The sequence below is a fragment of the Ovis canadensis genome, chromosome 10, assembly GCF_042477335.2.
Source record: "Ovis canadensis isolate MfBH-ARS-UI-01 breed Bighorn chromosome 10, ARS-UI_OviCan_v2, whole genome shotgun sequence".
In the NCBI taxonomy this organism is placed as follows: Eukaryota; Metazoa; Chordata; class Mammalia; order Artiodactyla; family Bovidae; genus Ovis; species Ovis canadensis.
Window position 1 is genome coordinate 98,586,218 of NC_091254.1, and position 13,030 is coordinate 98,599,247.

At 55.2% G+C, this 13,030-nt stretch overlaps 1 protein-coding gene across 2 annotated transcripts in view; it reads right to left on the reverse strand.

Annotated features, from left to right (window-relative positions):
- Window positions 1–13,030, reverse strand: part of RAB20 (RAB20, member RAS oncogene family) — a 29,877-nt gene that overhangs the window by 15,481 nt on the left and 1,366 nt on the right. The window lies entirely within an intron of this gene.

A 13,030-nucleotide genomic window follows, 5' to 3' on the forward strand; every position in this document is an offset into this window, starting at 1 on the left:
TCTCTGCAGACACAGACAGACTGCTCCCCAGGGGAAAGTGACTATGCATCCCCCAGGTCTGCCTCAAGCCCCAGTGGTCCCTAGTCACCCACAGCTTTTCTTTAGAGCACCAGTCACACAGGCTGGGCGTATTGCCAGCAACTTGACCCAAGTTCACTCCAGGACGAGAGGCCAACTGCCTTCCTCACCGTGGTCCCCTGGGCTCAGCACAATGTTCAGTTCACAGGAAATGCTCAAAAAGAGTGTGGACAGAACCGGTGAGAGGACGGGTCCAGACTGTGCTCACCCCATTGCCCATCAGACCTGAAGCCAGAAGGGACCAGGAGGGATAAGAAGGGGCCAGGAGGGACTGGGAGGGATCAGGATGGGCCAGGAGGAACCAGGAGGGATCAGGAGGGGCCAGGAGGGGTCAGGAGGTGCCAGGAGGAGCCAGGAGGGATCAGGAGGGGCCAGGAGGGGTCAGGAGGTGCCAGGAGGGACCAGGAGGGATCAGGAGGGGCCAGGAGGAATCAGGAGGGATCAGGAGGAGCCAGGAGGGACCAGGAGGAGCCAGGAGGGATCAGGAGGGACCAGGAGGAGCCAGGAGGGACCAGGAGGGACCAGGAGGGGCCAGGAGGGATCAGGAGGGACCAAGAGGGGCCAGGAGGGATCAGGAGGGACCAGGAGGGACCTGAGGCCACTCTGCTGAGACGGTGGCTGAAGTGCCTCCCCAGGGCTTCTTGGAGGTGGCCAAGCCCAGAAGCTGAGGGTCAGCCAAGGAGGATGATGAGACGTCCCCGGAGAGAAGGCAAAGGCAGGTGAGAAGGAGCACAGCAAGATTAGATAACACCGAGGACACAGCGACTCACAGCCACCGACGGAGCAGGACACGCCCTCGGAGCCTAAGGCCCACGCTTCTGTAGGACTCGGGCTCCTCAGGAACCCACCCCACCACCAACGAGGCCACCCGGCCACAGAGTATCCCCAGCACCCCGCCCTCCCGGTCTTCAGGGACCGCATCTGAGCTCAGGGAAGGGCAGGCTCGGCCCCACCATCTCCAGGGCAGGTGGAGACAGCCGACGGCTGCTCCATCTGTGTGAGCGCATTTCAGACCACAGGGCTGGCTTGCTGACTGAGCGCATAAACGCTGATCACTTCTCCCGGCTCAGACCCCCACCAGCAAAGCCCACCTCACTGCCTCCCGGTCCTGGTGAGGGGCCCCAGAGCTGCAACTCACGCAGCACACACAGGGTCGAGGTCAGCCCTGGTGTTCAGTGCCTCCGAAGCAGCAGCTACCATCTGGCTGAAATCGGTGCTCGAGCGCGTCTCGGGGAAGCTGTAGAGACTGTGGCTCATTTCGTGCAAGATCCCTGAAAGGCCGTGTGTTACGCCCATCTCTGCCGACGGTGTTACCAACGCACCATGCAGCTTATTCTCCACACCTGAACATTCACTTTCAAATCCAGGTCAGCACTTCAGCTGTGACTCCGAACAAAAGAGCTTCTCGGCGAGATGCAAACGATCGCCCTCTCCCCACTGGCAACGCTAGTTTGTTCTCTGTGAGCCCGCTTCCTTTTCGTCAGCTTCACTGGCCTGTTATAGTTTTAGATTTGACATGTAAGTGATATCCTACAGTATTTGTCTTTGTTTGACATTTCACTTAGCATAATACCTTCCAAATCCACTGATGCTGCTGCTAACAGCATTACTTCCTTCTCTCTGGCTGAGGAGTACCCCATGGTGGGGTAGTACCACTGTCTTTATCCACTCGTCCGTCATCTGTTGATGGACATTTAGGCTGTTTCCGCGTCACGGCTGCGTGCTGTAAATAGTGCTGCTGTGAAGGTTGGGGTTCATGTATCTTTTCCAATGAGTGTTCTGCATTCTCTGAGCCAATAAATCCTGCTTTAAAAGTTTTCAGTTCAAGGCAGAACCATAATTCTAACCTGGAGTATCATTTGATACACTAGTTCAGCATCACACAAAACCACCTTCAAGAGCTAGATTTCATTACTAGCTAATCTTAGTCTTTCGAGAAAATGCCCTATCTGGAAATTCTCGTGGCTGAGGATTTTTGATAAGATTCTAGCAATTTAACATTCAGTCACTGTGCGTTTGGCCACAACGTGTAATAAGGGCGCCTCTGATTTCTAGAAATAGAGGAAAACACAAACTTACAGCACCTCCGCTGTGTTCTCACGTCCCAGGAACAAATCCACCTGTTTGAGTGAGGAGAGCAAGGCCATAGGGAGACACGGAACCAAGTAGTCCTTGAAGACGCGCCCAGCCCAGCCACTCCTGGGGGCGTTCTGCAAAGCGGCCTGGACACAGGCAGGAGCTTCCAAGGCCTCTGGGGAAGTCTCATAACGTGGGTGACAAGCTGCAACTGCAGCTCTTTCCAGAGGACAAACACAGCTGCCTCCTTGGGGGACGGAGGCCGGGGCGGACCAGGGAGGCCTGGGCCCAGGAGGCTGCCCACCCTGCCCGCGGCCCTCACCCTCCCAAAGGCCACTCCCCGCGGAAACACTGCTTTTACACACGTGGGAGCATCTCAGAAAGAAAGGCTCTTTTGTTCCTCCAACCAGAAAAAGCCACAGAACATATTCTTCTCAAGCCACGCCCTGGCAGACCGTGGGCTCTGGGTCCCCTCGCGGGGCCGGCACCTCCCCCAGACGCAGCGAGGACACCCTCATGCAGCAGGCCTGGCTCAGCCCGCTCCTTCTCAGCCAGGCCTCTGCTCCAAGACCCGGGGCCTCGGACACCTGGGTGGGGGCATGCGTGCAAACACAAGTGGCTCTTCAACAACGGGAACTGAATGCGTGTCTGGAATCGAGGGAAAAAAAGTGAGGTCCCGGCCCCACACCCTCTTTCCAGAAACAGGTGAGAAATTATAAACTGTAAGTCGAAACTTCTAATGCAGGCCACAGCAATCGAAAGTCGTTAACAGAGGGCTTCCCCGGTGTTTCAGCGGTTAAGAATCTGCCTGCCGACGCAGGGAACGCCAGTTCGATCCCTGGGTCAGGAGGACCCCACCCAGCTCGAGGCAACCAAGCCTGAGCACCAGAGCTACTGAGCCTGCGTGCTGCAAGTACCGCAGACTGACACCTCGGGCCCGGGCTCTGTAAGAGGAGAAGCCCCCACAGTGCACAGCCCGAGCGCCGCACCTAGAGGGTGGCCCCCACGCACCTAGGGAAGAGCCCACACGGCAATGAAGGCCCAGCACAGCCACGGATAAAGCAATCACTGTCTTTTTAAAGTTGTAAATGTAAACGCCAATCAGCGGTCGGTCAGGAACGGGCCCAGCCCACGTGCGGCAGGCCGTCAGGGCGAGGGGCGCAGGGCTGGGTCCCACCTGTCCTGCTCTGTCTGGGTGCTGCCCAGGCGTGCAGGAGCCAGGCTGCCCCTCACCTGCGTCTCCGTGGGCAGCGTCCCCCAGCAGCAGGCGGGGGAAGCACTCTGCACGCGGAGGGCGCCCAGGTGGTGCCCGGACAGATGGGAAGGAGCCCACTACACGTGACGAGACGCCGACCTCAAATCCGGGCCCCCAGCGCCCCGTGCCACCTGGCCCTGAGCCTCCTGGTCTGGAAGAGGTGGTGGTGAAAGTACCAACCACACAACGCCGCTGTAGGAAATGAGAGACGAGGCCCCAGCAGCACTCCTCGTGGTGTTTGGCGCACGAGAAGCCAAGGGCACCCCTGCGACTCACGCTGGCGGGGTGCCCGGGAGGACAGGGCCGTGAGCCAGCAACCCGCACGCCCGGAGAAAACACTTCCCAAGGCAGCTCTCCTTGGGACACCACCCTGATTTCTGAGCGGACTGCAGCAGGGGAGGAGGTCAGAGCACAGACGCCCCTAAAGATGAAGGCAGCATTTATGATGGAGGGAACGGCAGCGTGAAACAAGGTGTTGACGGTGCAGAGACTTTGGTTACGGCGTCGCAAGACCCTGGCTCTGGCCCCTCTTCTGCTCCGCCGTTGGACAAATAACTTTCAGAGTCTTGTCTCTTCTTCTGAAAGAGGGAGAAGCTGAAAAGGCAAATCTTTAGCCCTGCTCTAGCTTGACAGGATCATAGCGGACTCCGTGCCCCCGCGAGGCGGCGCCCAGCATGCTGCGCGCACTGCCACCTGCTGCGCTCGGGCGTGAAGCCTTTCCGGAGCGGAGGATGCTCCGGCGACGCTCCCGCTGGCCTCATTTTTGCCACGAGCAAACACTGTCAGGTCAAAGCTAAGCTCCGAGGCCATGTGGGCCCAAAGCCTGGGATACGGAGCAGTGGGCAAGCTGAGCGATGTCAGAGGCCCAAGACCAGCCCACGGAGGCCAGGCCAGCGTTGAGAGAAGCACCAGTTCACGCCCACTTCCTCTCAGTCCACCGAACAAGTCACCCAGTGTTTACGACACACTGCAGGAGATACACACTCAGCAGGCCTTCTCTGGGAATAGACACACTCGAGTGAGTGTGTGGGTTTGAGTTCGCTTGGGCTGAGCAGGAAGGCAGATCTCAGAGAAGAGCTGGTTTTGAAGGCTGGTTGGAAATGATCTGTCAGAGGAAACAAAGGGGTAAGCGGGCACAGCAGCTGGCACCAGGCTCCACGAGTGGGCTTCCTTCTAGAGGGCTCTGTGCCCGAGACAGAGAGGGCCGCTAAATGTGTCCGTTTTATGGCCTAGCGACAACCAAGATTAAAGCCTTACAATGTGGGTCTTATTCCAGGTGCCTCTCTCTAAGCACCCTGCCGTTCCAGCAACAGTTCTGTGACCCTGGCAGGGAAAGCAATGAAATTTCCATTGCAGAATTAACCACATGTGCCTGCATAAAGTCAGCTAAGGAAAACAAGAAGCAGACCATTTTCTTCAGAAAACTGTCCAGGAGCTAAACTACAGAGTTCTCTCCCCAGAATATTCCCCAAGTCTGTGCATGGAAACGGGAGTCTCTCAACACATGGAAATAAAAAAACTGATTCTTTAACTAACGGGGCTGTGTCAGGCTGGTGCGCAACATACACAGATGGAAAGCCCAGGAGCCCTTCTAGCTGGCCGACCCAAGACGTGAAGATTCACTTTCCCACAAAAACCTCCTCCCTGTTTATAGCGGCTTTATTCATAATCACGAAAAACTAAGCACAACCCAAATACCCTTTAGCTGGTGGACAGCATGTCCACCCGATGGAGCTTTGGCGGTGGCGGTTCAGTCGCTCAGTTGTGGACAGCACGTCCACATGGCAGTGGCGGTTTAATCGCTCAGTTGTGGACAGCACGTCCACCCGATGGAGCTTTGGCAGTGGCAGTTTAATCGCTCAGCTGGTGGACAGCACGTCCACCCGATGGAGCTTTGGCGGTGGCGGTTTAATTACTCAGTCGTGTCTCTTTGTGAACCCATGGACTGTAGCCCACCAGGCTCCTCTGTCCATGAGATTTTCCAGGCAGGAATACTGGAGCAGGGTTGCCATTTCCTTCTCCAGGGGCTCTTCCTGATCCAGGGATCGAGCCCCCGTCTCCTGAGTCTCCTGCATTGCAGGCACCAGAGCCGCCAGGGAAGCCCCCAGTGGAACTTTACTCAGCAATTAACAGGATTGAACACAGACCACAACACAGGTGAGCCTTAAACGCACTAAGCAGGAGGAACCAGGCTCAAAACTCTCCATCCCATACGAGCCCAGGAGAGACCGCGCTAAGGGCAGAAAACAGACAGCGGCCGGGGGCGGTGCTGAGTAGAGGGCTGACTCCGAAGGAACAGGGACCTTTTTTAAAAAGACGCAAACAGTTCGTATCTTGGTTGTGCTTATTGTTACACAGCTGTGTCTGTCAAAACTCCTAACCAGGCACGAAAAGACCAGTGTGAATTTTACTGCCTATGTGCAAACCTTCAATAAACCTTATAAGATAATCTACCAAAAAGCAAAAACTACTACACAGGCAAAAATTGTTCCCAATTTTTAAGCTACAAAGCCAAAAGCTTTTACATTTCATGTGAAGAAAAAAAAACAACCTCCCAGGTTTACCTAGATAGCTTATTAAATATGCAATTGCATACTAAATAGCATCATACTGTCATTAACAGAATAGGTGAAAAAGTCTGAGTCAAGATATGGCACTTGTTTCCAGAGTCACTTTTTGTGAAGATGAACAAATATCGTAGATCCAGTCTTCATCAGAGGTCCCTGGTGGTGTGGAGGATTAAGACTCTGCCTGCCAGCGCAGGGGCACAGGTTTGATCCCTGGTCCAGGGAGATTCCACACGCCAAGGAGCAACCAAGCCCGTGCGTCACCGCTCTGGACCCACACTCCACAACTGCAGCCGCACCCCACCCCACATGCCCTGGAGCCCGTGCTCCGCCACAAAAGCCACCACAGTGAGAAGCCCGCGAACCACAGCGAGAGGGTAGCCCTCACTCACCCCAACTAGAGGAAGCCCGCACACCGCAACGGAGAGCCAAGCACAGCCAAGAGTAAATAGATAAATAAAAACTAAAATTTAAAAAAAAAAGGCTTCATCCTTGTTTTCAGCACTTGGAAAGTACCACGCCACTTCCTTCTGGCCGCCCTGGTGTCTGATGAGTCAGTTATCTGCTGTCATTATAACCTTTTCTTTCCCCCACTTGCTGCTTTCAGGATATTTTCCTTGGGTCTTCCCTGGTTGCCCAGTGGTAAGACTCCACACCCCCACTGCAGGGCGCGTGGATCTGATCAGATCCCACACGCCACACAGAGCAGCTGGAAAAAAACAAAAGATGTTTTCCTTGCCTTTTGGTTTTCGGAGTTTGATTATAGTGAGCCTTGCCCGGGGCCTCTTTGGGTTTTCCCTGTTTGTGATCCTCTCAGCTTCTGGAATCCGCAGGTTTACGCGTGCTACCGGTTTGGAAAGCTTTCGGGCATTATTCCTGCTGGTCCTTTGTCAGCCCCACCCCGGCTTCTCCTCTCCTTCCCCGCCCCTAGCGAGGCAATGTCGGGCCAGGTGCCCACAGGTCCCGGAGGCTCCATGCACGTCCATTCTGCCTTCTCTCCGCATTTCAGAACAGGCGACACTGACCGCTCTGCCATCAGACAGAAGGCGAAACACAGGGAGACGAGGTCACGTGGCGGCACGGTCTGGACGAAAAAGTCCGCTCCACCATCCACGACGGCTGCACGGGGCAGGTGACACTCAAAGACGGGGCACAATGCAAGCTGGGCGTCGTCAGGCGCGGGGACGGTCCCAGAGAAGGAGGCGCCGCGGCAGAGGAGAGCGGAGCAAAGACGGGCATCTGCGACGAGTTCCAGACAGGGCACCTGGGCCGGCTCTGAGGACCCGTCTCAGAGGAGGGTCTGTCGTCAAATCACACGCGTGACAAAGCCTCGTTCCAAGAATAAACACACGTGTGTACGTGCATGTACGTGCGTGAAATTTCCTTTTCGCAGAGAGGGAAGGTCTGCGAAGTCTCAATGAAACGCGAAGGGCAAGTTCCATTGGGGATCATAGTTTCTATTTTTCCCACAAACTTAAAGATAACGAAGCACAGCGTTATTGTCCAGAGACGTTAAATGCGATCCAGGTGTTAGCTCACGAATGCGGTGGGCCTCAGTTAAAGTTTCCAGAATCCAAGCGCACCCGCAAGCCTTAAACACCTCTCCCCACCCACCCCCAGAGTTCCTGACGCCTCCTCCAGGGGGCCTCCGGGCTGACCTGCCAGCACGTGCTGCTGCACACAGGCAGCCTTTGTCCTCTGAGATCTCTTAGTACAATGGCGCTTTGTCCACCCGCTGAGCCCAGGCTGCCGATTTTCTTCCACCTATCTTAATACCCACATTCATATTCAGGCCACTGACTTTCTCAAGAACGCAGAGGAATTCTGGAAATGATACCTTAACCCCAGATGGTGCCCGTTCAGTCTTCAGTGGTACTAAAGATGTGACCAACCTACAAAGACGTGGGCCATCCACAAACTGTGGAACGCCCACAAGGATGCTGACCCACTCACAAAGACATGGACCACCCACACAGACATGGACCACCCACAAAGATGTGGACCACCCACAAAGTGTGGACCACCCACAAGGATGCTGACCTACTCACAAAGATGCGTGGGCCACCCACATAGACATGGACCACCCACAAAGGTGTGGCCATCTATAAAGATGTGGGCCACCCACAAAGGTGTGGGCCACCCACAAAGTGTGGACCACCCACAAGGATGCTGACCTACTCACAAAGACGTGAGCCACCCACAAAGTGTGGGCCATCCACAAAGTGTGGACCACCCACAAGGAAGCTGACCTACTCACAAAGACGTGGGCCACCCACAAAGTGTGGACAACCCACAAGGATGCTCACCTACTCACAAAATCATGGGCCACCCACACAGACATGGACCACCCACAAAGATGTGGACCACCTACAACACTGGCTTTACAGGCTTAATTTCCAGATTCCAAATCTAAACTAAGATTTATTTCCAAGAACTTTTTCCCAGTAGGAGCCCATGCTGATCTTAAACCCAGGCCCCACCCTCACCCAGTACAGCTCCAGGTGGACCCCCAAGGGAAATCTGAGAGCTGCTTGTCCAGTTTAACTGAATCAGGGGTCTCCTCAGTTCCTGAACTCTTTCCTAAATGCTAAACTCTTTGGGGAGTTTCTATAACTATAGAAAGTTTACTTCGGTCACTCAGCCATGTCTGACTCTTTGTGACCCCATGGACTGCAGCAACACCAGGCTTCTCTATCCTTCACCATCTTCCAGAGATTGCTCAAACTCATGTCCATCGAGTCGGTGATGCCATCCAACCATTTCATCCTCTGTTGTCCCCTTCTCCTCCTGCCCTCAATCTTTCCCAGCATCAGGGTCTTTTCAAATGAGTCAGCTCTTCCCATCAGGTGGCCAAAGTATAGGAATTTCAGCTTCAGCATCAGTCCTTTCAATGAACACCCAGGACTGATCTCCTTTAGGATGGACTGGTTGGATCTCCTTGCAGTCCAAGGGACTCTCAAGAGTCTTCTCCAACACCACAGTTCAAAAGCAACAATTATTCGGCACTCAGCCTTCTTCACAGTCCAACTCTCACATCCATACATGACCACAGGAAAAACCATAGCCTTGACTAGACGGACCTTAGAGAACGAAATGAAGCAGGGCAAAGGCTAACAGAGTTTTGCCAAGAAAGCAGCTACAGAAAAGACTTTTAAAAAAGTATTCTCCTTTTTATGGGACCTAAACCGGGAGTCAGCAAACTAAAGGCCCAGACTGAACACTTGAGCTTTCCGGGGCTGTACAGTCTCTGCCGCAGCCAGTCAGCTCTACTGCTGTAAAATGCTGGGTCGGGGTGGGGGGGGGGGGTGCCCATAACACAAAGTAGGATGACAGCGAGGGCCAGGTGAGCACCCCCCAATCGGCAGAAAGGAGGGGTCATCCATCCCTGTCACACCCATCCTGCTGGTCAGGATCAGGACCTCAAAACCATTCAGCAGCCACACTCATAAACCAAGAGAGGCAGCCAAAATCGGAGCCCTCCGCCCACTGGCTGCAAGCACAGTTCGCACAGGCTGTCTACCCACTTCTGCACCAGCCTCTTGGGGTTAAACACGCAGTCCTCGCAGGCTGGGCCAAGGCACCAGGGATCTGCAGCTCCACCCCCCACCCCATCAAAAGCAGCACATCTCCAGGGTCCACAGCCCAAACGACACCCTCTTCCCACAAGGCGTCCCCCCACTCCCCGATCCAGGAGCAGCTGCCTAGAGAGGGGCTCGTAGTCCTCGGATGGACCGTCCACCTCACCTGGCATCTGCACTCGTGTGCCTCCCGGGGCCGCCCACACAGGCCCCCCGGGACAGCACGGCCATTCACGGGACTAAGGCCCTGGTTCTGCACAGGAGCCCAGAACTCCTCTCTAAGTTCACGGTGGGAGCAAGGACATCCTCTCCTCCAGGCACCACAACTTTACACGCCAGAACTCCAGCATCCTTTCCCGGGGTTCCCTTAAGCTCCTCAAGAGAAAGACCTTAACCCAACTGCTCCAGAGCCCCGCTTCCTGGAGCTTTCCACTTCCTGCAGAACCATTTATTGGTGACCCACCCAAGCCTCTCGTGCCCCACTGCGACGGGCTTGCTGGTGGCCACCGTGGTCGTGAGCACCCAGGGCTTGGAGAAGCTTGTTTAGCAAAACACAAAGCTTCCTCCTTCCCAGTACTGCTCAGAGCACACGACCCATATTAGCGGGTGGATTCCCAGCAACAACTACAGCTGTCCCCCTTAGAGGACGCAAAACGCAGGGAGAGGTGACACAGCCCTGCAATCACAAGCGTGGTCAGCAGCTGTCGTGGGCAGAACGCCCACCCTGAGCCCACCAAGATGTCTTCAGGCCCGGAGGCTGAGAACACGCCGTATTAAACGTACAAATCCAAACGGCCAATCGGCTGACCCTAAATGAGGAGACGCCCCTGGAGGACCAGGACATGCCCAGGGTAATCACAGGGTCCTTCAGATACGGGAAGGGGCGTGACAGACAGGGTTCAAGGGCCGTGAGGAGAGAAGGGGCCCGCCAGACGTGCCGGCTAGAAGACGGAGGAGGAGGAAGTCGTGGGTGCAGGCGGGCTCCAGGGGCAGGCAGTCAGGGAAGACAGTCCTTCCTGGAGCCTCGGAGAGGAACACCCCTCCTGACACCTGGATTCTAAGCAGTGAGAGCCATCGGGGACGCACCTGCTCTTCTAAGCCACTGAGTCTGTGGTCATTCACTACAACAGCCGCAGGAAACCAAAAGTGATCCTGGGAGTCAGACGCCGCTGTAATGAACGTGGACATGGCTTTGGAACTGGGCAATCACGGAGCCTGGGCGAACTCGGGAACGCGGCGGGAAGGGCCTAGGTCGCCTTGAACGCGTGTGCTCAGTCACCTCAGTCGTGTCCGACTCTGAGACCCCATGGACTGTAGCCTGCCTGGCTCCCCTGTCGTGAGATTCTCCAGGCAACAACACTGGAGTGGGTTGCGCTCTCCTGCTCCCCAGGAGATCTTCCCGACCCAGGGATCGAACCAAGTCTCCTACGTCTCCTGCACTGGCAGACGGGTTCTTTACCACTAGAGCCGCCTGGGAAACCTGCCTTTGAACGGACTGTTAGAAATACAGATGTTAACAATTTGGCCAGGGCGCAGAAGGAAGTTGGGAACACGGAAGAGAAAAGCCGGTCGTCTTGGAGAAGCCCGGTCTGCACGAACAGACGACAGGCAGGCCTGTCTAGGGCACTGCAGGGACTCCCAGGTGGAAACCGGGGTGTGTCGCTAGAAGCTGGAGAAAAGCGGATTTGCATCAGAAAAGCTCCTCAGATGCATTCAAACAGGAATCAGCTATCACCCGCCCCAAGGCCTGGGGAAGGAGGAAAGAGAGGGGGCACAGTCCCAGGCTCTGGCGGGGGTGAGCCCCGGGCTCTGGTGGGATCTGCCCTGGCGTCTGCCCCAGCGTCTGCTGGGCTCACTGCTCACTGTCCCATCGTCCTGCTGCATTTTCTCTGGAACAGTGCTGCGATGCGACACGGTATCATGCGTCTCCTTGTCTGCCTCTCCCCTCTGCTGGAGCTGGAGCCCACCGAGTGCCGACCCTGGACAAAGCCCGGTCCTGCGGGACCTCCACCAGCTCCAGCCCCGTCTCGACGGTGCCACTCCCTCCAGAGGAGCCCCGTGCCAACTGATAAGCCGCCAGCAAACCTCCTCTCCCCGCTCTGCCCCACCCACCCCTCCGCTGGCAGCCTCGGGATGCCAGCAGGCACTGCTGTCAGAAGGACGTGCCAGGGTGGAATGGGAACTCTGACGCCTCCCTATCAGCTTCATTATTCAGCACCCGCCCACCCCGTGTGACCGGGTGTCCTCTAGCTGGTCCTCACCCTTCTGCCTCAGTTACACAAATTAAAATGAAAGCAACTTAGAAGACAGGGTGGGGTCAAAAGAAATTTTAAGAGCAAGGCAAAAGGAGGAAAAAAGAGGGGGTTCCCTAAAAGTTCAACCTCTGCATTTTCCAACAAGGATTACCTAAAAGGCAAAAGGTCATATGTGCCTTCTCCCTCCAAGTCTCCCTAACCCCACAGGCACAGAGGTGGCCTGTGTGACCGCTGACTCCCAGCCCCGGGCGCCCTGAATGTACACAGGAGGTCAGAGATGTGCCCACAGATCCCAGCATTCCACTGCCCCAGGGGCCCGGCTGAGGTCACACTTGGGGTTCTGGGAAGAAGGCGGGTTTCCCAGGCAGCCAGGAAATGAGTCGCTGCCCCCGGGAGCCCAACCAGACACCGAGGACATCTCATCAGCCTTATTTCAAAATCCTCGGACAGAAAAGATTCTGGCTGCAACACGTTCTCAGCACCAAAGAAGAAAGTGGCTGATCGGCATTACTTCTTCAAAACTTGAATGCCAAGATGCCTGTCCTGACACCCAATGGTCAGCTCCTGTTCCAGAAACACCACACATGTGGCAAAAGCTTCTAATGGCAACCAGAGCAGGGGTCTAGGTTTGGGTCCCTCAGCACCGATCCTGAACTAGCCCTGTGTAAACCAAGGCAGCAGTGAGGTCCAGTCAACCAACCAAAGGGCCCTCGGGACCAGCCTTGTGCAGAACACACAGACGAGTTATGTTAACTTGGTCTGATTTCTAGAGCTCTGGTTCCATCGCTACCAAATGCTTAATGCTGGAGAGTCATCTAAGGAAAGGATCTCAGAGGAACTTCACTCTGCAGCCTGGAGGCAGAGAACAAAGCAAGGGAGGTGCACTTGTACCCGGGAGACACTGCGTTTCACAGCACGTTTGCAAATAAATTAGTCAAGATGTTAACAACCCTAACAACAAAAAAGACAGCCAGGAGAAAGCAAGAGAGAGGGAGGAGGGGCAGACGTTGGAAAGCAGCCATCATTAATTCAGTTTTAAATAGAAGATGAGTTATATTCTTGCTTATTCAGCAGACTGGTGCACCCAAGTTGGCAACTGCACAGGAACTTCCAGTATAAATGTCACTTTTTAAAGTGCAGATATTTAAAAAGTCAGACCTTGAAGTTTCAGGCTTTAAAAAGTCAAGCCCATTGAAAACGCACCATACTAATTTACAGCTT